The following is a 21,883-nucleotide window of genomic DNA, read 5'->3' as shown; positions in this document are numbered from 1 at the left end:
TGCAGGGGCAAGTGGATGCAAAGGGGTTAGAGGAAGACATATCATTAACAGAAGTACAGGAGGCAGTCACGAAACTGCACCAGAGTAAGACCCTGGGCCTAAACGGAATACCCGCTGAATTCTATAAACGTTGCATAGACTTACTAGGCCCTCACTTATTGAGTCTCTACCAAGACGCATACAAGGACGGTACCCTCTCCGTGGACCTCCAGACAGCCATGATCATGGTTATACAGAAAGACGACAAACCCAAAGATAGATGTGACTCATATCGTCTCATCTCCTTATTAAACACTGAGGTTAAAGTATTGGCTACAATCCTTGCGACATGCCTACTGAAGCATATCACATATCTTATCCATCACGACCAGTCGGGTTTATGTCATTGCAGACAGAAAAAGCATTTGATGCAGTGCATTGGCCATTTCTGTACAGTACACTAGCCAGATTTGGTCCGAAATTTCGGAGATGGGTAGCGTTATTATACAGCACACTGATAGCAGCGGTAAGGGTAAATGACAAGTTGTCATCAGGCTTCCCAATTGGCCGTGGGACTGGCAGGGTGAGCCTTCTGTCCCCACTCCATTTCACACTTACTGTGAAATCATTGGCATGCGCTATCTGAATGCATCCAGGGGTCCGGGGTTTTAGAATTACCCCCAGTGATGACGTGGAGATTTCTGTCTATGCAGAAACATTCTCTTATATGTGACAGAGCCCATGACAACTATACCCATCCTCTTTTACATCATAGAGGAGTACAGGAGACATTCTGGATCAAACATTAAATGGAATTAGCCCACATTGTATTGCCCCGGACATACCCCAATATATATTTTATATATTTTAAATTGATATTTTTTACATCTATATTATTTACTTTGATATTTTTGTACGTATGTGTTTAAGTATAGAGAGTCGATATTTTTGCTTTCTATATTTTTTCAATATTTCTAACATCGAGATTATGTCAGTGAACCGTTTTAAGGCTCAAAATTGAATAGTGTGAAAAAAGAAGGGCGGTTGAGAAATTAGAATGATTAGAGCAATACATACTTTATTTAGAGGGGCAGGTCATTGGCAGGTCAGACCCCATGGGCACAGACAGTTAGAAGCCCTGAGATTAGAATATCACAACCTGGCACAGGACAATGCTAGGAAGCAGAGACTTGTGATGCTACACCGACTATATGAAGTCAGAGACAAGGCTGGGAAACTTCTTGCCTGGCTTAGCAAGAAAGAGATGGAGGCTAGATGGGTGTGGGGTATTGCTGAAAACTCTGGAGTGATTCACCCCACAGACAAACTACTGAAGCATATCACATATCTTATCCATCACGACCAGTCGGGTTTATGTCATTGCACACAGAAAAAGCATTTGATGCAGTGCATTGGCCATTTCTGTACAGTACACTAGCCAGATTTGGTCCGAAATTTCGGAGATGGGTAGCGTTATTATACAGCACACTGATAGCAGCGGTAAGGGTAAATGACAAGTTGTCATCAGGCTTCCCCATTGGCCGTGGGACTGGCAGGGAGTGGCTTCTGTCCCCACTCCTTTTCACACTCACTGTGAAATCATTGGCATGCACTATCTGAATGCATCCAGGGATCCGGGGTTTTAGAATTACCCCCAATGATGACGTGAAGATTGTTTCTCTTATATGTGACAGAGCCCAAGACAACTATACCTTTCCTCTTGTACATCATAGAGGAGTACAGGAGACATCCTGGATCAAAGATTAATTGGAATTAGTCCACATTGTATTGTCCCGGACATACCCCAAATTGGCCTCCCTTACCCAGGGACTTAAAGGTGGTTACTGAGTGCTTTAACTATCTCAGTATCTTTATAATACCACACAAAAAGTTGTGTCAGCACCGCAATACTGAAAATTTGATATCTAAATTTAAGGACGATGCAGAGAGATGGAAAAACCTTCCCATCTCCTTATCAGGATGGGCGCTATTTTTAAAATGATTACTCTGCCTCAACTCCTGTACACCCTCCAAAACACATATCATCCACTCCCTATGAAAATGTTCACTGACATTGTTAAAGAACTGCGCTCATTGTTATGGCAAGCGGGACACCAGAGGATAGAGTTAAAGACATTACAGCGCAATCCTTACAATGGTGGAATGGCATTACCAGACATTGAGGATTACTATTGGGCCACACATTTGACTCCGATCAACGAATGGATGCACGCAGCAAGAGACCATGCCACATATAGGCTAGAGAGGGAGACACTAGAGCCACACACCCACCTACATTATCTTTATGGCAGTACAGGAGCTCATGGACCGTTTCCCGCAACACTGGTTACCCTGGAAGTAAGGGAAAAGGCGACAAGATCCATGGAATGGGCCGGCAGAGTACTAAGGCAACGTCACTATAAAAAGGGAAGTGGCTTAGAGAATTGAGTAAGCTACAAGGTTTTGGGGCATGGGATCTGATGGGAATCTCAACGAAAGGTGATATCATCGACAAAGGTGAACTCAAATCCCTACCTATGTTTTGTTCTGAATATAGTCACCATAGGACTCAATTCATCACGTATGCGCAACTGAGCCATGCATGGTTAGCTGAAGGAATAGCATGAGCAGAGTTACCAGAATATGCACTGCTAGAAGTGAGGTTGCTATAAAAGGAGCTAACAAGCAAAGCAGTGTCCCTCACATATAAGACACTTAATAACAATATGCCTGATAATCTTGGTAAACTTCAGAAGAAGTGGGAAAGAGAATTGGGTGACATGGAAGACTTTGACTGGGAGGCGGCCATATGCACCCCAGAGAGGTAGCTATTAAAGCCTGATAGGGACAGCTTGCATATTATGGGAAGGGCAGAGACTATGAACTGACTTAGATGTCAGAATGTCAGGGTAGATTTTCTGCACATATTGAGGGGTTGCTCCGTCATACAGACTTACTGGAAGGAAATCATTGAGGAGTTAAGTGCGGTTCTGGAGGTGTTCTGGAGCAAACTCTACATTTTTTATTTTGGGTATCCCAAATGATGTTGAAATTACTCGATCCCAGATACTCTTTAGCACCCTAGGCCTAGTTGTGGCTAAGCGCGATGTGGCCAGAAGATGGGGTGCAGCCAAGGTTCCTACAATCTAAGGGTGGACAAGGCGGATGGACCTCTACAAAGCTGCAGAGAGAGTTACCTTTAGGAGCAGGGGCTGCCCTCAGAATTTCTGGGGTGGTTGGATTAGCTATTGTGTGCTGGGCCTACTGGATGATTCCCAAGAACTCCTGACAGGCATAAATGCAGATACAACCATGTCCCCGAGCCACAATGGTCAATCAACCTCAGCATGAAGCATTGTTGTCGTACTTCTGATGATGTAATGCTAAGGGAAACAATGTGCCTTTAAATTGTTCTACTGCCTTAATGTGGGCTCATTGATGCCGCCGTGACAATGTAATTTGTGAATTACCACTATGTGACTGTTGTTATTGTTGTGATGACTGTATGTTTGTTATGCATATCTATAATACATAAAAATATATTTTAAAAAACACAGCCCTCAAAATACTCTGTGGAGCACACCCTTCCTTGGCCAGGATGCAAGTGAAATAAAATTGAGTGGCTTTGATTCCTCCCTCTTTTGCTTACAAGGTCCACATTGAATTTCTAACATGAGCCCTGTTTCCATCCTCTCATGTCAGTATCAGGATCTCCTCCCATTTGAAATATGAATGCAGTCAGTACACTTCCACTGGCTGGGGAAGCTGTATTCACCCTCCATCGCGTGCAATGCTAAACCAGGGGCCATCCAAAATGTATCTCATTGGTGCCAGTCCGACTTACAGCACACAGATTCCTGCTGCAATATATGTGTTGCACACAACCTGTAGGCATACAGAATTTCAGCGCAAGGCTCTGGGGTTCATATGACAAATGAACTGTACATAAGAGGGGTCAGAACACTACCTTCTCCCTGACACTGAGAACAAAATCTGGTCACACTACTGTTTGACAAAACTCAGTACTCACCCACCACTGCCTTGTGTCACACCCAAGGCTTGGACAGTAGTCCTATGCCGTCTTCTCTTCTTGGTTATGCTTAGTATGCCCCGTCAGCTCACAGAACAGGTCCTGAACCTCGCATTATCAGACACTAGCCTAGGCCTTTCTGCATACACTAGTATAGCACCCTGCCAAAATAAAAAAAAGAGGATACCAGTTTCACAAGCAGTCAGGCACTGAGAACAGGGGTACATGCCTGCTGACCAGACAAGGAGCCTTTCTCATCCCAGCAGCAAAATATTTTGAAGTTATTTCAGCGAAATCTGCACAGGATCTCGAGATCTGTTCTGCTGATGAAGAACAGCACTTCCACAGGACATGGTATACATTTATTCTTATGAGGTGACCTATAACCTCCAGTTGCTTTATTGAAAGAGGTAAGTTGAGTGTTTATGAATTAGTTAAAGCAGGTGAGTGTATTTTACTAACATGCCCAAGTAAAAAAAAGTCTCACAGTATTCATGGGAAAGGTATTTTCTTCTTTAAACAGAAAAACTTGGAATAATATGTTGGAGATTAATTATCAAATATAAATAACTAAACTGTATAAAATGAATATTTCTCATCCTTGTCCCAATTTTTCACTTTACCTCTTTTTGTGTGCCTTGTTTCAGTGGCGGAATGTCTCAGCTAATGGCTCTACTGGGATCCTGCATGATTGCATTGACTGCACATTTAATGTAACTTTTCTGCTCCAATATGTTTCTCAGGGCTTTAAATGTGATGAAAAGGTGACGGGGTTGGGGGGTGTCCAATAGCAGTGCATCAAAAGAAACATAAATACGAACCCTTTCAAAGAGGTGTGACCTATGTAATTAAGAGTGTGGCTCAAAACATGCAAACTAAAATCCTATGCCTCGCCCAGAAAGCTACCTGATTAGAATTTGAGTGCCTCTCTGTGAGCTTTATGTTATTCATCTCGACAAATCACACAATACCAGAAGTGCATAAAATAAGAAAAACACACTGATCTTGCCAATGCTTGTTAGCAGGATTAGATAAGTGAGAAAAAATACTCACTTACAGACTACCGAGAATTTGACTTTAGAAAAGCTTTAAAAATAGCCAAGAATATTGAAACCACTACAATGTATATGGATCAAATGGCTTTGGAATCTAAAGTTCATGCTGTTTCTGCGGAGTATATAATAAAAAAATGAAGAAAGCAAGTCAGATAAGCAAAGAACGTTAGAATGATACAAGTGTGGCAGAAAAAGCCATTTAGGGAATGCATCTTTTTGTCCTGCCGTTGATAAAGTATACAACTGTTACAACGCATCTTTTAGCACGCAATACCATTACCACTCATCTTTTACAACGTAAAGTCTTTTACCACGCATACTTTTACAACGGATACTATTACAACGCAAGTACTTTTACAACGCATGTACTTTTACAACGCATTATAATTTATTAAACTTTTGTATTTGGTAAAAAATTTATACTAGAGTATTATTTGTATTTTATCTTTTTATGGCTAAAATATTAGTAGTAGAGTTAAAAAATATTTAATATTTATTAAACTTTTGTATTTATTACTTTTTTTATTAAATATATTGAAGTATATTAAACTTTTGTATTTGGTAAAAAATTAATACTAGAGTATTATTTGTAATTTATCTTTTTATGGCTAAAATATTAGTACTAGAGTTAAAAAATATTTAATATTTATATTAAGTTGAAAAAATGATTCGATTATAAATTGTAATTATTATATATTTTTATGTACCAGGATCATATAAGTTGGAAAAAAATAAAAACACATTTTTACAAAAGAGAATGTTAAAGATAAAATTAATGAAAGATTTGGTTCCCACGTTTTATCATTGTATCCAATGTCAAACTTTGTCCTTCTTTTATTTTCATGCTAGATGCTATGAGTCCCGCGGAATAGATAAAGAATGTTTGAAAGAAGAAGAAAGAAGATAAAAAGAAGGGAAAAGGAAACAGAAAACAGGTAAGGAGATAAATATATACATTTACAAAATATATATTAAGATTAAGAAGTAATGCATGTGGAATTGATTACAAAAAAATAATGATAACATTGTTTCAAATCTTTTAATTTTTATTGTAAACACATTGAAAAATAGCTTGCATTTTTCTGAATTTATTACATATTTTTACATATTTTTAATGCAAAGGAAACATGAAATATTTAAAAAACCATGTATTTAATATTAATAAAAAATATAGTCCTTTTTTTATCGTAGCGGCATTCAATTACGTAATGACGTTTACGTGAGCGTAAGCGGTCATTTTGAAGAGTATCCAAGGTGGAAGCAGCTGGAAGCTGATCTGCGTCCAGGTAGGAAAACTTTTAATACTTTATTTTAAGTAGTAAATTTAAAAAGGTATCGATATATTGTAAGGAAAGGATAAAGAGAGGTTACTATATACGTAAATGTTGTTATGTACGTAAAAAAGCATGTCGCCGATCATATAGATACAATATGCCTATGTCGGGTATGTTGGGGAAAAAAAAAATGTTTGTTCTGTTTAGAAAACGTTGTCTTTATTATAAATAAATAAGCTAAGCTGTATATGTTTTTCATTTTTTTTATCGGTACGGAAGAAATGTAAAAAAAATGCATTTTTGAATTAAAGGATAGTAGTTGCTTCAATTAAGAAAGAGAAAAAAGTGGTTAGATATTTGTAGAAAAAAAGCTTCGATTAAAGTAAACAGTGGTTTTCTTAAGTTTCTTGGCTACGGAAATTTGTTTTTGGGATTGGTTGTCTTGTTGAAAAAAATACAGACAGATCACGTGGTTTGAAAGGGATTTGTTCAAAAGTGGTCAATCAACATGGTATGTGGATTTTTTGTGCATAAATTACACCAACAAAAGATGGTTCATTCCATAATAGAAATATATTTTGGACAAAAAAGTAATGTTGTGGACTGAAGGAAGATGCATATGGTATTGTGATTTTTTAAGTAATTTCTCTTCAAAAGTGAGAAGGATTTCTTCTGTTATTTATACAAAAAAGGATGTTTTGTAAAAATTGTGCATTATAATGGAAATGAATTGTGAATTATTGGTAATTCAAAAAAACATGAAGGATCTCTCTTTTTTTACTAAAAATTATTTCGATTATTAATTTTGTTGTGGGGTTCTAGAATATGCAAATGGAGAGGGGTGACTTTAAAAAAATCTAATCAGAAAAATGATGGATCACTTTTCTTGCTTTTAAAAATTAAATATATTTTTAAGATATATTTGCTGTAAATATAATCTTTTCCAAAGACATGCTTACTCATTTGAAGAAGCTTTTTTTTCAACAATTTATAGAAAAGAGAAAAACACAAGACTTTTACAAATTTATAAAAATGCATTTCTTTACAAATCTAGATTTTTATATTTTTAAAGAAGAGTGGATTATTTTTTTTAAAAAAGAGAAAAAAAATATAATTCGTACTACTTGGATATTTAGATTGATTTGCAACTAAGAGTTTTTTAAAGTTGCTTAAAGAAGAAAAAAAAATTATACAATTAATGGTAAGGAGTCCTGACGTAATTTTAAAAAAATCTATCATTTAGAAAATTTTAATAGCCAATTTTAATTAGAGAGGGTACAAATTTTGAGCAAAGCAGGAAAGTAATGTGAAACAGATATTTAAAAAGTAAGAATGTTAGCTAAATTATCCAGGTAATCTAGAGCCACACACAACGTAAACTGTTGTATAAGTGCCAATAGTCTCTCGGACATTTCCTTTTTTTTGTGGGTTATTCGTGGATTTAGACTACCTGTAAGAGTTTGGGAAATTCCCATTTCCTGAAAACTTTGCTCCTTCTTCAAAGTTTCCAAAAAAGAGTAGAAATTAGGGTGGGATTTACCAATGTATGGTTGAAGGAGTTATGCCATCCCTCAATGGCATTATTTCTTTTTGCCTCTCCCTGTAAGCAACTCGAATAACAGTTGCACCACTCCACATGGAAACGTGGTTTCCTGCTGCGACCCGATCTGCTAAGGTGTCCAATCCAGGTGTCTTCCATGTAATTTAGAATGGGTGCCAATTTTTCCTCATTTGCTATGTAATATTCAGACTCTGTAATGGCAGTGTAGTACTCATCTACACTTTCGGGAGGGACAAAACAAAGAGCAGTTTGTTTTTTTAATTCTACCTGTAGTTTGCTGTCTGAGGCGTATTCTGTAACCAGGGGTGTTTTTTGTAACTTACGCCAGAATGCCTGGGAAAAATGAAAAAAACACCCCTGAATTTGGGTATCCGTGTACATTTTGGTGATCACATTGATCATGCTCAATTCGAAATCAATAATAATTTTCCTAGGGATTTGGTTTGTTGTTGATTTTATAACTGATAAAAGTTCAGTGTAGGTTGCAGAAGTCTTATCAGGCAGCAAACTATATTCTAGGGGGATCACATTATTGTTAATTTTTGCATGTATAGTATAAATTTGGGTGAATGGATGGGGTGTACTTTTAAACGTCCCATCCATCATCCAAATTTCACTTGTTTCAAGTTTAACAAGGTTGCGGGGTGTACTAAAAATTAATATACGTTTTTGAGGGTTTTCATTATCATGCAAAAGGAAAGGTTCATCAGCAAAAGAAATAGTGAGTTCTTGAGGAATAACTATATCTGAAAAGGTATGAGGTGTATTGGTTTGTGTATTACTTGCCTGCTTTTGACGCTGAATAATTCTTCGCAAATTATGTATGGTAGGCATATTACTAGCTATATGATTAGGGACATGCTGAGCAACCTCTCGCAAAATGGATCCTGTAGAATCATTGGAGGTGCTTGCAAGTTCCTTCATTTCATTGACAGTATTTCTGACATCAATCTCCATTGCAGAGGCAGAGTGGTTATGGTTACTTGTTTTTATAATGATATCATCAACTGTAACCGCTCTGCCGCTGCAACGGTTTGAGAAGTATTGTACGCACCTCCGATGATTTCTAGGAAAACTTATCCTTTCCTTACAATATATGTAACCTGCATGATTTAAAAGTCTGTTTCCTTTTCGGGATTTGATGTACTTTGCTGTGGGTTGAGTAGACATTATCTGTAAGGAAAAACATATTTTTATTTACTTTGTGCTTTTATTTACTTAAAGTGTATACAAAGAAACCAACACGTTTCCGACTACAGCACTTTCCTGGAGTTAGAATAGTGATTTATACCTCTACATTATCCTGAACTTTCCCTACTGCAGCACTTTCCTGGAGTTAGAATAGTAATTGATATATGTACACTATCCAGCACTTTCCCTACTGCAGCACTTTCATGGAGTTAGAATAGTCATTTATACCTGTACAATATCCAGCACTTTCCCTACTGTAGCACTTTCCTGGAGTTCACTATCCAGCACTTTCTCTACTGCAGCACTTTCATGGAGTTAGAATAGTAATTTATACCTGTACACTATCCAGCACTTTCCCTACTGTAGCACTTTCCTGGAGTTAGAATAGTAATTGATATCTCTACAATATCCAGCACTTTATCTACTGCAGCACTTTCATGGAGTTAGAATAGTCATTTATACCTGTACACTATCCAGCACTTTCCCTACTGTAGCACTTTCCTGGAGTTAGAATAGTAATTGATATCTCTACACTATCCAGCACTTTCTCTACTGCAGCACTTTCATGGAGTTAGAATAGTAATTGGTATATCTACACTATCCAGCACTTTCCCTACTGCAGCACTTTCCTGGAGTTAGAATATTGATTTATACCTGTACACTATCCTGCACTTTCCCTACTGCAGCACTTTCCTGGAGTTAGAATAGTAATTGATACCCATACACTATCCAGCACTTTCTCTAATGTAGCACTTTCATGGAGTTAGAATAGTCATTGATACTCCTACACTATCCTGCACTTTCCCTACTGCAGCACTTTCCTGGAGTTAGAATAGTGATTTATACCTGTACACTATCCTGCACTTTCCCTACTGCAGCACTTTCCTGGAGTTAGAATAGTGATTGATACCCCTACACTATCCAGCACGTTTCCCACTGCAGCACTTTCCTGGAGTTAGAAAAATTAATTATACCTGAACACTATCCTGCACTTTCCCTAATGCAGCACTTTACCGGAGTTAGAATAGTAATTGATACCCCTACACTATCCAGCACTTTCTCTACTGCAGCACTTTCATGGAGTTAGAATAGTAATTGATACTCCTACACTATCCAGCACTTTCTGTACTGCAGCACTTTCATGGAGTTAGAATAGTAATTGATACCCCTACACTATCCTGCACTTTCCCTACTGCAGCACTTTCATGGAGTTAGATTAGTCATTGATACCCCTACACTATCCTGCATTTTCTATTCTGCAGCACTTTCTTAGATTTACAATAGTAATTGACACTTTTACACTATACAGCACTTACCTTAATGCAGCATCTTCTTGGAGTTAGGATAGTAATTTATGCTTTAAAAATATTCTACACATTACTTACTGTAACTTTTTTCTGGTATAAGAGTAGTTATGGATATCCATTAAGTAATCTAGATTTATATGGCACATGAAGTTTTTTTTTTTTTTTAAACAAATTGTATCTGCAAATGGTTTTTATCTTTTCTGATAAGAATATTTAGATGTACCAATGGATATTTCAGAATATTTGCATGTTGCTATGTTTAAAAAAAAAGGTATGTATGTTTTTAAATACCTTTTCTATGAGCTGTTATTTGGTTATCTTGGATTGCTGCTTTTTGGAAAGTAATTTATTTTGCTTCTTTTCGTTTGCTGATCTTCTTGTTCTTCTCTTTGGTGTGCGTTTAGTACTGGATAATGTTGCAAATCTAGATAATGACACAAATGAAAATGAGTATTGTTTTTTAAATGACATTTAGATTACTAAGTGATGCCTTTAGACTTTCCTACACCTTTTCTATTGCAGTACCTTCTTGAAGCTAGATTAATAATTGAAATCTCTACACTATTCTAGACTTTCCCTACTGCTACAACATCCTGGAGTAAAATAGTCACTGATACCCCTATACTCTCCAGTACTTATCGTAAATGAAGCATTTTCCTGGTTTTGGAATACTAAGTGAGAACCCTACATTATCTAGTAATTAATATCCTAATGCACCTTCCCAAAAAAAGAACAGTTGGTAATATTTGGATGTATGACGTGTGCTAAAAAAATGCTTTGTAACAGTTGTATACTATAATATTCATATACTATCCAGCACTTACCCTAATGATGGTGTGGTTTGATTCTTTCAAAACTGGTATTTCTTGAAAATTTGTTCTTTTAGAAAATTCCTGTTTTGATTGTGAGATTTTACAAGAGTTACCAATTATTCTGAAACAAAAGAAATGAAAAATATTGTAATTTTCACATATAATATCTTTACAATATTCAGTATTTAATCTATTGAAGCACATTTCTTAATTTAGAACAGTATGTTAAACCTCTACAATATCCAGCAGATACTCTACTGACAAACCATCTTGGAGTTTGAATACTAAATGACATCTTTATATTGTCCAGTATTTACCTTATTAATGTAACTTTTAGGATTTGGAATACTAATTGATGCCTCTACACTATCCTGCACTTTCCCTACTGCAGCATTTCACAGGAGTTTGAATATTAATTGATACCTGTACACTATCCTGAATTTACCTTACTGATGCACATTCCCAGAATTAGAATATTAAGTGATACTCTTAAAGTACTCAGCATTTATCCGACTAATTTGAAATTTTGCTATTTGTCTTGCAGACTAGTTACGTATGCTATTTGGGGTTAAGCTTACTTTCAATTACCTTTTAATGTTGATGTATTCTTTTTTGTGTTGATCCCCGACGATTTTCTGGTTTTTAGATGGCTTTCTTTGTTGTCAGCTCTTTTGGGTTTTTTCTTTTGGTCAGAGGGCTGCTGAAGATCACTTTCAGTATCTTAAAATATTAAAAAAATATGTAATGTCATTCTGTGTACTGCCTTATTAGATTAAGAAAACGCCTATAATATTCATCATTTTTTCTTCTGCTCCACCTTCCTGGAGTTAGACAAGTATTTGAAATTTTACAACATTCTACCGTTTCCCTTCATCTGCACTTTCTTGGTGTTAGAATAATATTTTATATTTGTATATCCTTTCACACTTCTCCTACTGCTGAATAATGATGGAGTTAGAACAGTAATTGATTACCTTTATTAAAATTTGGTATCACTTATTACGTATATATTTATGTAATGAAAAAATTATTTACCCTGTTTTTAACGAGACGTTTGTATTTCAATATAGTAAATATTTTCTTCAATCGTCCTTTTATTCTGTTGATAAAAACGATTTAAAAGGTATGCATTATAAAATGTTTTGATGTGTAAAATAATAATAAATCATTTTTTAAAAAAAATATAAAAGTACCTGTAAATAAATGTTGAAGAGGAGTGTGGCTCTTTTAACAAAACGCTTTATTTGGAAACGTTGTTTTATCGACAGAGTTTGTAGGAGTTGTTCTTTAAAAAAAAAAACAATTTACTGAGTTTAAACGAAAATTACATAAAAATTTTGTTTAGAATTTCATTTAACTGTTCTAAATATTTCATTTACATATTAGTCGGGAAAAAACTTTTTGACATTTTTAGTGATATATGTAGGTTTGTCTTTAGAAAGTGAATATTTTTATTTTAACCGTTTAAAATGCATTAAGCTAATATTTCGTTTATTTGTTTCACAAACTTACTTGTAGATCTGCGAAAAATGGTCCAAAGTAGGCTACTGCTGTTATCACGTTGAAGGGTCAGAGGGTCAGGTTTTGACGCCTGGTTACTCTGGGAGTTGTCAACCAACTGAATATAAAATGGTGTCTTGCTTGTATTTATAAGTTTTTGACAGGTACATCGTTTTTTCATAAAAAATACCTCGTTAGTAATCTATTTTATAAATCTTTTTATTAATGTGGAAACTAATAATTTAATTTATCGTGTGAAAAAGTGTTGTTCAGTGTTGTTTAGTGAATTCCGTTCCGTTTTGGCATCCATTTTGAAAGTATTGTTGTGGTATGATTTCATGGAAAGAGTTGAAGGACAAATAAAGTATCTGAATAGTTTTAAATGGTTTAAAATGGCGGCTGTGTGTTTGTATAATGTTTGTTTCTTCGTAAATATATTATTATATTTGTAAAATACTGTTTTACTTATTCGTCGACCTGGTAAAGTATGTAATCTTTTTACTAATATTGGTATTAATATTAATACTCGAGTATTAATTTTAATACTCGAGTATTAATTTTTAAAAATCTTTAGTATTTCGTAATATTACGTTTAGTTTTTTACAACATTTTAATACACTTCCCCACCCAAAACCCCTAATTTCCCTGTATCCCGTGCCAGGTTTTATTTGACAAAATAAAAAAACAAATATATTTGCGTTGTAATGGTATGTGTTTTAAAAGATATCGTTGTAATGGTAGTTTTTCATTAAATGCACTATATTGCGTTGTAATAGTATTCTTTGTAAAATAATGCGTTGTAATGGTATTTGCGTTGTAAAAAATGCATTGTAAATGTATGCGTGCTAAAAGTATGCGTTGTAACGTCATACATCCATTGATAAGCATTGTGCAAAATGTAGAAAGAAGGGTCATTTCGCCAAAGTGTGTAAATCCCAGCCGACATGAAACAAACCTTTTCTCTCTCTTTCAAGAGCTAGGGTCTCTTTGGCCAGGGCAACTTCTTGCCTTCTTATCCTAAGATTGACTTCTGTCATTCTTGCTTCATGCTCTCTTCTCTGAGGGGATGTTCTCACTCTCCTTCTATGAGATGAGGCAATTGACCCTATTGATGAACCAGAATGGTGAGATTCACCTGAGTGAGATCTCTGTCTTCAAGGTACACCAGTAGGCCTACCTGGGGGAATGAAGGAGTGACCCTCATGGCCATCTCCATCTCCAGTTAGTCCTGTTTCTCCCAGGTCAGGCTCATCCGCCTGTTCCTGGTCTACATCCTCATCATCCTCAGAGTCCTGGTGGGGTGCCCCACTTGGATCCTCCTCTGATGATGGATGGCCCCCCTCCCCACTACCTAGGGTACCTGGATCTGATGCTTTTGCTAAGTCATTTGCCACCAGTATATCTATGAGGTGCCGGTGGTTGGACTCTGTCCTTGCCTTAATTTTCTAGTGACACATAATCCTCTCAAATCTTGGAATGAGAAGGTGCCATACTTAGATGTCTGCACTTGGCTGACATCTGGCAGAGAGCCACTAGCTCCTGCTCTTAAGGACATGTCTAGTGAGGTGGGGTGTGTGCACTACCTACACTACTTGTTTTCCTACTAGAACCTCTCTAGAAGTTGTAGTCAGGCAGTGCTAAGCCCTTACCACCTACAACTGCTAAGTTCAGTAGAACTTATGTATTATAAGACTTGATACATATGTACCTACAGGTACCTTGATGTGATTTTTCAAATGATATTCTTAAGATCACTTGGTAAAACAATGCAAGCTCTTATCCCATCCGCTGCACACCAATGTGAGAAGTTAGCCTGGCATATGATGTCCACTAGTGGGAACCTTGCACCTGTCTAATCGACCCTTATTGATGGTGGTTGTAAAGTCAACCTTACAGAAAGCTATCCTAGTGGTAGCAGTGATGAGCAGTCTTCAGGCTAAGACTTCAGAGAGCAAATTAAGCGGGTTGTTTTTACCAATTATAATCACTTGAGTACCAAATGAAAGCACACCACACAAGGTATATATCAAATATATATGTATTTATTCTAAACACAACCCCTCTGTACTCTTTATGAGGTCAGAGGCAAAAGTACAATACAAGTTACTCAATTAGCATACGATAAGTTGCACAGTATACGTTATGCCCTAGGGGCCTCACAAACCATATACTAAAATAGTGGTATAAGAACCACGTGAGAATTCGAAAGGAGGCCTGGGGCCTGTGGAATCTCTGGGGCTACTCTAAAATACCAAAGGTTAGGAAGTAGGAGGCCCACGGCAGTCGTGTGCAGTGTCTAAACACAGCTGCGGGTTACCATTGACTTTCTATGGGAAACAAACAAGTTACAAATTTACAATTTAAGGACACTTCCGGATGGACTACAATGGAACTCTTTTAAACTAGGACACTTCGAGAGTCAAGACCCACGGGAGCACCGAAGTACTCGTGTTACCTCACCCAGGGAAGCCGGGTGCATAGGGGTATTTTCATGTCGGGTTTTCTTCGTCGTTTTCAATGGAGAGCTGCAAAGAAGTGCTGCAGACGACCAGAGGAAAAGTGTCCAGGTGGATCCAAGGGTGGATCGAAGATCTGAAGAACCTGAAAGCAGAAGAGACAGAGTCTGGGCCACTAGCCAGTGACCAGGGCGGCGATAGAAAGATGCCACCAGATGTCGGGTGCTTGCAGGTGAAAAGGTGAAGTTTGTCTCTTCAGCCACGAGAACCAGGAGGCGTTGACGCTGACCAGGAGCTGGATTCGAGCTGTCCCACAAAAGATCTAGTTGACTGCGGTGTGCAACCCACGCAGGATGTTGAGATTGGCTTCGATGCAGAACAGCAAGGTCTGAGGAACTTCTCTTTTGCAGGGAAGTTGGAGCAAGCCTGGAGCAACTAGGAAAGCAAGTTAGATTCAAAGAAAAGTATTTGGGGGGCTCACTAGCTAATGGGCAAGAAACCACAAAGACATGTCAAGCTGAAATGCAAAAGTGGGCCCACGGGTCACTCGTGGAGTGGTGTCCTCTGAGCTTCAATGCAAATGGTGCTTGGGTCTGGGGCTTTAAGCACCCCAATGCACAATTTTGAGATACCTCGTGAAGTAGGTGCAGCTTGCAAAATGCAGGATGTCCAGGAGTTCCGGTCCCACGTCTCTCGTGTCCACCATGGGTCTCAGCTTTGCTGTGAGCAAAGTTCGGGGTCAGATATGTCTGAAAGTCTGTGTCCTGTGTCGCAGATTCTTCGGGATCCGGCGGGAGCCTCAGAAATGCAGACCGACAAAGTTGCTGTTGGTGCCTGTTTAAACAGGGTGATCACTCCTTGATATCTTCCGTCTTCCAGTCGAAATGGAATGTCGAAGGTCCAGGATATATGTTTCAGAGGTTCGTCCAGGGTAATCTAAAGTCCATGGGACTGGGTTCCTTTACTTATACTAAGTCTAGGGGCTGGACTACCTTTAAGGTCCCTCCTATGGGTGGACCTGAGAAGGGGGTGGTTACACCCCTTTCCCTTTGTCCAGTTTCGCGCCAGAGCTGGGGCTGAGTGCCCCAGCAACCGGTTTGAACTGGGAAATGCATGGAGCACCTAGTGTGCCCCAGGCAGTGTCTGGAAAGCATTCACTGAATGCCACCCTCCCTGCCCCAATACACAAAAGCCTGTCTGGGGAGGTGCCAGCACCTCCTTGGACAGGACACCTATTGTCCAGGCCTCCCCTGCCGGAGTTTCGTCCAGCTGCAGGAGGGCAGACTTGTGTATGTGGCAGCAGCATCCATTTTGTGATGCTGAGGCTCTGTTTAACTTTAACTGGGATAACCAGTGTCCAGAAGGGTGGAATGCTACCCCCCGCCAGAACTGGCGGGGGTAGTATTACAAAGTGTTTGACACCTTACACAACATGTTTTGATAAAGCCAAACCAAAGTTAGCATTAACTGCGAGGATTATGATGCACTTAAGAGTATATGGTATGGCTATATCATAGAACAACTATAAGGAGATGGTTCTGAAAGCTACAGAGGGGCTCAGCTCTTGCTAGGGCACCCTATCACATAAAACCAAGCACTCTGCCTCCATGATTGTTATGGCCTGTCACAGGAGTGACTTATAGGTGTATATGTGTCTATTTGTATATATAGATATAGGTATACTATATCTAAGTAAGGGGTGATTACACCACCTTACTCAGGCTGTGTGAACAGACCTGCGGCCTCCGTTTGGAAGGCAAACCAGGGGTGGCACAATACATGCTGCAGCCCCTGGTAGGCCTAGGGTGCACCTATGCCCTGGGTACCTAGGATACACTATACAGGGGCTCACAAGGGTGACCCAGTAACCAATCTGGTATGTACCTAAAGTACATGGCATCAATTTAGAGAGAGAACAGCTTGGCTGTGGGCCTGATTAGCAGGGCCACAGCCAGACTAAAGTCGAAAAACCAGAGAATCACAGCAAAGAGTGGGGTAACCATAGGAAGCAGACCCTACTCTCCTACAGGGTGTACCTTGGACCTACCATAGGGGTGTCTGATGTACATTGAAAGGGAAGGGTAAGGCCTGGCAAGTGGGTGCACTTGTCAAGACAACATGGCAGTTGTCAAAGTGCACGCAGGCCTGAGTTCTCTCTTTAGGGCTACTTGTGTGGGTGGCACAATTAGTGCTGCGGGCCCACTAGTAGCATTTGCATTACCAGCCCTGGCACACATAGTGCGCTGTACTAGGGACTTTACTAGTAAGGCAAACATACCAATTATGGACAATCAATTACCATAACACTTTATACAGGGAGCACTTGCACTTTGAAACTGATCAGCAGGGCCGGTCTGGGAACCACAACCGGCCCTGGCAAAGTGCTCGGCCGGCTGCCCCTCCCCACTCGGGGGGGGGGGGCGGGGTGTTGGAGGTGCCGCAAGCTCTTTGCCAGGGCCGGTTTTCGGACGATTTTGGTACAGGGTCGATTTTGCAGCTATGCTGCAAAACGGCCCTGTAACAAAAACGGCCCCCAGGGGCCCAAAACCGGTCTCCACCCGTGCGGCGCACCGGAGGATTGCCCAGTTCCCGCTATGGCCAGATCAGCAGTGGCAAAGTGCACAAAGTATCTAAGTTGGCAAATAATGTCAGAAAAAAGGTCTAGGAGGAAGGCAAAAAGTTTAAGGAACTTTAGCCATATAGGGCCAAGTCCAACAGATTGTTATTGCATGCTTTACTCAGTTCAGTTCAAATAACTTTATTTGATTCACAAGAATCATAAAAGTGGTCCATACATATATAAAACAATTTAATATAAACTTTTAAAAATCTTCTATACAAAATTGGGGTGAGTTCATGTTAAAGTTCTCAATTTTTAAAAACAAGTTTTTGATAAAATACGACATTCCAACAAGTTAATTTTCCAATAACAATTCATACTTTTTCCTAATTGACATCGAAGTTCTAGTGAAGTTGAGCACAGCGCTACAAATTACATTGGTGGACAAAGATCGTAAATAATTAAAACCTTCTTAATAGGAACAGGGGCGAATTTCTTTTAAAAGAGGCTTAAGAAAGCGTGCCCTAGTATCTTTATAAAGTGTGTAAAACACATGAAGTGCATAGTACTTTGTTGGGCCAGGTTATTACAAGGATAGGGAGTCAGTCACTCACACCAACTCGCCTGTTTAGGGAATGCCACAAGAAAGTGCAAAGTGCAGAGACGAAACCTAGTCAAGAGGAAACAAGAATGTGTTTGTATGGTGAAAGACAAATAAAATTGCTGATGGAATAACGATCCATCGATAAAAACAACATTTTCCCGGTCAGTGGTGCTTATTTCTTTATAGTATGCGTTTTTTATGATTGATTTCATATTAGGTTGAATACCATCGGGATTATCGTAGTAGTGGCCCAAGCCAATCCCGTGAAAAGTATTTTTGACATAACAAAGCCAGGGGATGGACAGGGCCTTTTCCAAGTTCATACAGTCTCTGATGATCGCTCTTGAAAATAGTATGCTTTACTCAGTTCTGAGCAGAAAACAAAATGATAAGAACAAACGTTATTATTTAAATTTTTGTATACAGCTTGCAGTTCAAGCAGTGGGGCAACGCTCCTCCGTCTTAGTAGAGGAGCCGCCACTGGTTCTGAGTCTCTAACCCCACATTACTGCCCCTGTCCCCCTCCAGGCAAGTCTTAGACTGCTTTCCTTTGCTACTCTGAAGATCAAACACAGAAGGGGTCACTTGGTGCTCAATTTTGGGTACAATTATTACATCAATCCATGCAGTAAAGGGGCCCAATGTTTACAATTTGAGCACAGTAAGCCTTGATTGCCTTGGGGCTGTCAAAAAGCTCCCACAATGTGGCTATAATTCAGGATGTGTATATATTTTTTTTATACTGGGTAACAATTTAGTTTTCTATTTTTGTAATTGTGCTATGTTCTAACCATTTTTATTAGTGAAACATTGTAAAAGAGGGAATGATATGAAGTTCACAGAGATGAAACTATTAGAAATGAAGAAAGGACGGGATAATGACAGGAAATAAGAGCTCTCCTTCTCTATGGCCCACTTTTCTACATATATAAGAGGGCCCTTCTTCATAAAAGAAGGACTTACAAATATAAGTTTTCACCTACTAAGGTTCTTTCTGTTGGACCACCGCAGAGGTAAAGCATCCTTCCCACGCACTCTATAAACCAAGTGGCTCTTTTGTGAAAAAGCACTGCTAATGCCAAACCCTGTCATTCCTTTTTGAGTGACTGGAGAGATCGCTCACTGGACAGGCTGTGAGGATTGACAAGGGTTTCCGGTTCGGCTGACATACCTTGCTATTTTTGACCCACGCGGTGGGTCGCGCATCTAGGACACTGGTCCCAGGCACACCTCACCCCGGGGCAAGGCAATCATGCTCGGCCATCGTTATGCTTTCTGGCAACAATAGGCAAATAAATTCACCTCAAAATAGGGAGCCTTAACTAGACTCGACTTTGAGCCTCGTAAAAGAAAAATGTCAATGACTTAAAAAAGAAGCAAGAAAAAAAAGCAGAGCACTGAATCATAATGACCCATCCTGCTAAAAAGGGAAAAACTGACCCACATGTCAGCTCTGAGCATCCCGCTAACAAGCTTAAAAGCCCATCAGTGGAGCTCGCGCCACACAGTCGAGTAACGCAGGCAGAGAGAGGGACATCCGGGGCTCTACTCGCCAAGGAGGTACGTTCAGCATGTTTAACTACTATCACCAATGCTCACCACCCCGGGGTATGGAGAGAGAACAAACTATTGAAAAGGAATTTAAAGTTGTAATCTTAATTTAAATGTGTATGCCGAATTGAAAGTTGTATTTAAAGTAGTATGCTGGCCGGGAGCCAGGGGAGAAGATGTGGCCTTTAATTCTTTTTTTTTTTGCTTGTAAATTACTGGTTTTATTGATCTTCTGGTTTTTTTTTATTTCACAAATGTTATTAAGAAAAATATATATACATATATGTGCATGTCAATATGGGAGCTATTTAAATAACAACCGCACGGACCTCGAACATATTTCCACCGCACACTCCTCGAATCCAGACACACTTCCTTCCATACGGTGCGTCTATTTTGCCTCAGCCTACTTTTTTTTTTTTTTTTTAGAAATCCCGAATCAGTTGCAAAAAAATTGACATTTTCAGAGAAGCGTGCCTGGCTTCGAGAGTTGGTGCCGGTTCATTTCATTGTAACTGTGGGGCGTGCGCGTGTGTACCCTGCTGTTCAGCTCAGTTGGTGAACAGAGCTGCACCCAGGATTAGAACCAACTGAGCTAGATTAAGTGGCCAGTAGCAATGCTTTAAAGGGGCCGGTACTGTCTGGTACTGAGTACGGTTACTTTTTTATTTTTAGAGAAATAGTAGCTGCACTTCTCATGAGAAACATAATAATTGTAATTGTAGAGTACCAGCTGTTATAGAGTACCTGCACTTCTATTTTTCCATTTCAAGCACTGGCCAGCACTATGCCGCCCATTTTTGGCTCATTCTTTTCCCCTTCCTAGGCAGACGCAGCAAGTACCAATGACTTAGGCAATAGATACACCACGTTTTTCAATAACATGTTTCAGTAATGTTTTTGCTGGGCGCTAAATGATTAAGCCATGCACTTATCAGATACGTCCCGGGTAGATTATTCATCATGATATGTTTGTTGTAATAAGAAATGTTAGTAACTTTGTAAGCCCCGTTGAACGCAGTGTTTTAATGTATAGAAAGCATACGCATTGCTCACCCGGGCAGCGCCTCTGTAGGAACGTTCGGGGCAGATTTACAAGCCCATTGCGCCACGTTTGCGTCACTTTTACTATGTTAAAAGTGACGCAAAAGTGGCGCAAGGGGCATGTAATTGTGCACCGAAGTATTTTACTCATGTATGCAATGTCATGTACTGCAGACGAGGCACCGAAGCGCCGATGGACGGATGACACTATACACCTATTATACAGGTTTTTTTAAACTGACAAATATTTTGAGATCTGCAGCACGGAGTCTAAAAAGTAGGTGGGCGTGGGGAACGCGGGAAGTTTAAGAGTGAGTAAACAGAGAGCTCATCGGTTTACACCGTTAATGACCCACTAAAGCTGCGGGTTGGACCGAGCACTTGTGCGAACCTTTGTGAAATGACCAGCACTAACTTAAGGAAACAAGGGATGGGCGACTGGGCGAGCCAACAAAGTAACAGGGAGAGCCGAGCCAGAGCCGAGCCGAGCCCATGCACGAATCGAACCATGCAAATGTCTGGCAAGTTAACTGCAACACCATATAAAAACATAATGTAGACTCTTCAAAATGTTTAAAGTGTCATTCTTTAACATGCAGATTAGTTTCAATTTATTACATACAATTATATCATCGCCCTGAGAAGCCGATTAAAAGTGATATTTTTTAAAAACTTTTTGAACTTAAAAATATTCTTGCCACCCCGCCCCGGCATGGCAGCAGTAATATTAGTAAATTTCGAGGCAAGTCAGTTGTCATGTGAAGCCCATGTGGCCTCGATTCTTACATGGAATAACATTACAGTCTATTTAAATCAGACACAGAAGAGGTGCTCCGCTAGTACACAACCTGAAGTTACGTATTTCCAAGTGCTCTCAAATGCAATATTGAAAAATGGAAGCACAGTTAAATACAATTTTGCCATGGGTCACACAATATGCTCAAGTGGGGAAGCTGGGA

The sequence above is a fragment of the Lissotriton helveticus genome, chromosome 1_1 (assembly GCF_964261635.1).
Source record: "Lissotriton helveticus chromosome 1_1, aLisHel1.1, whole genome shotgun sequence".
NCBI classification, from domain to species: domain Eukaryota; kingdom Metazoa; phylum Chordata; class Amphibia; order Caudata; family Salamandridae; genus Lissotriton; species Lissotriton helveticus.
Note: the sequence above shows the minus strand (reverse complement) of the source record.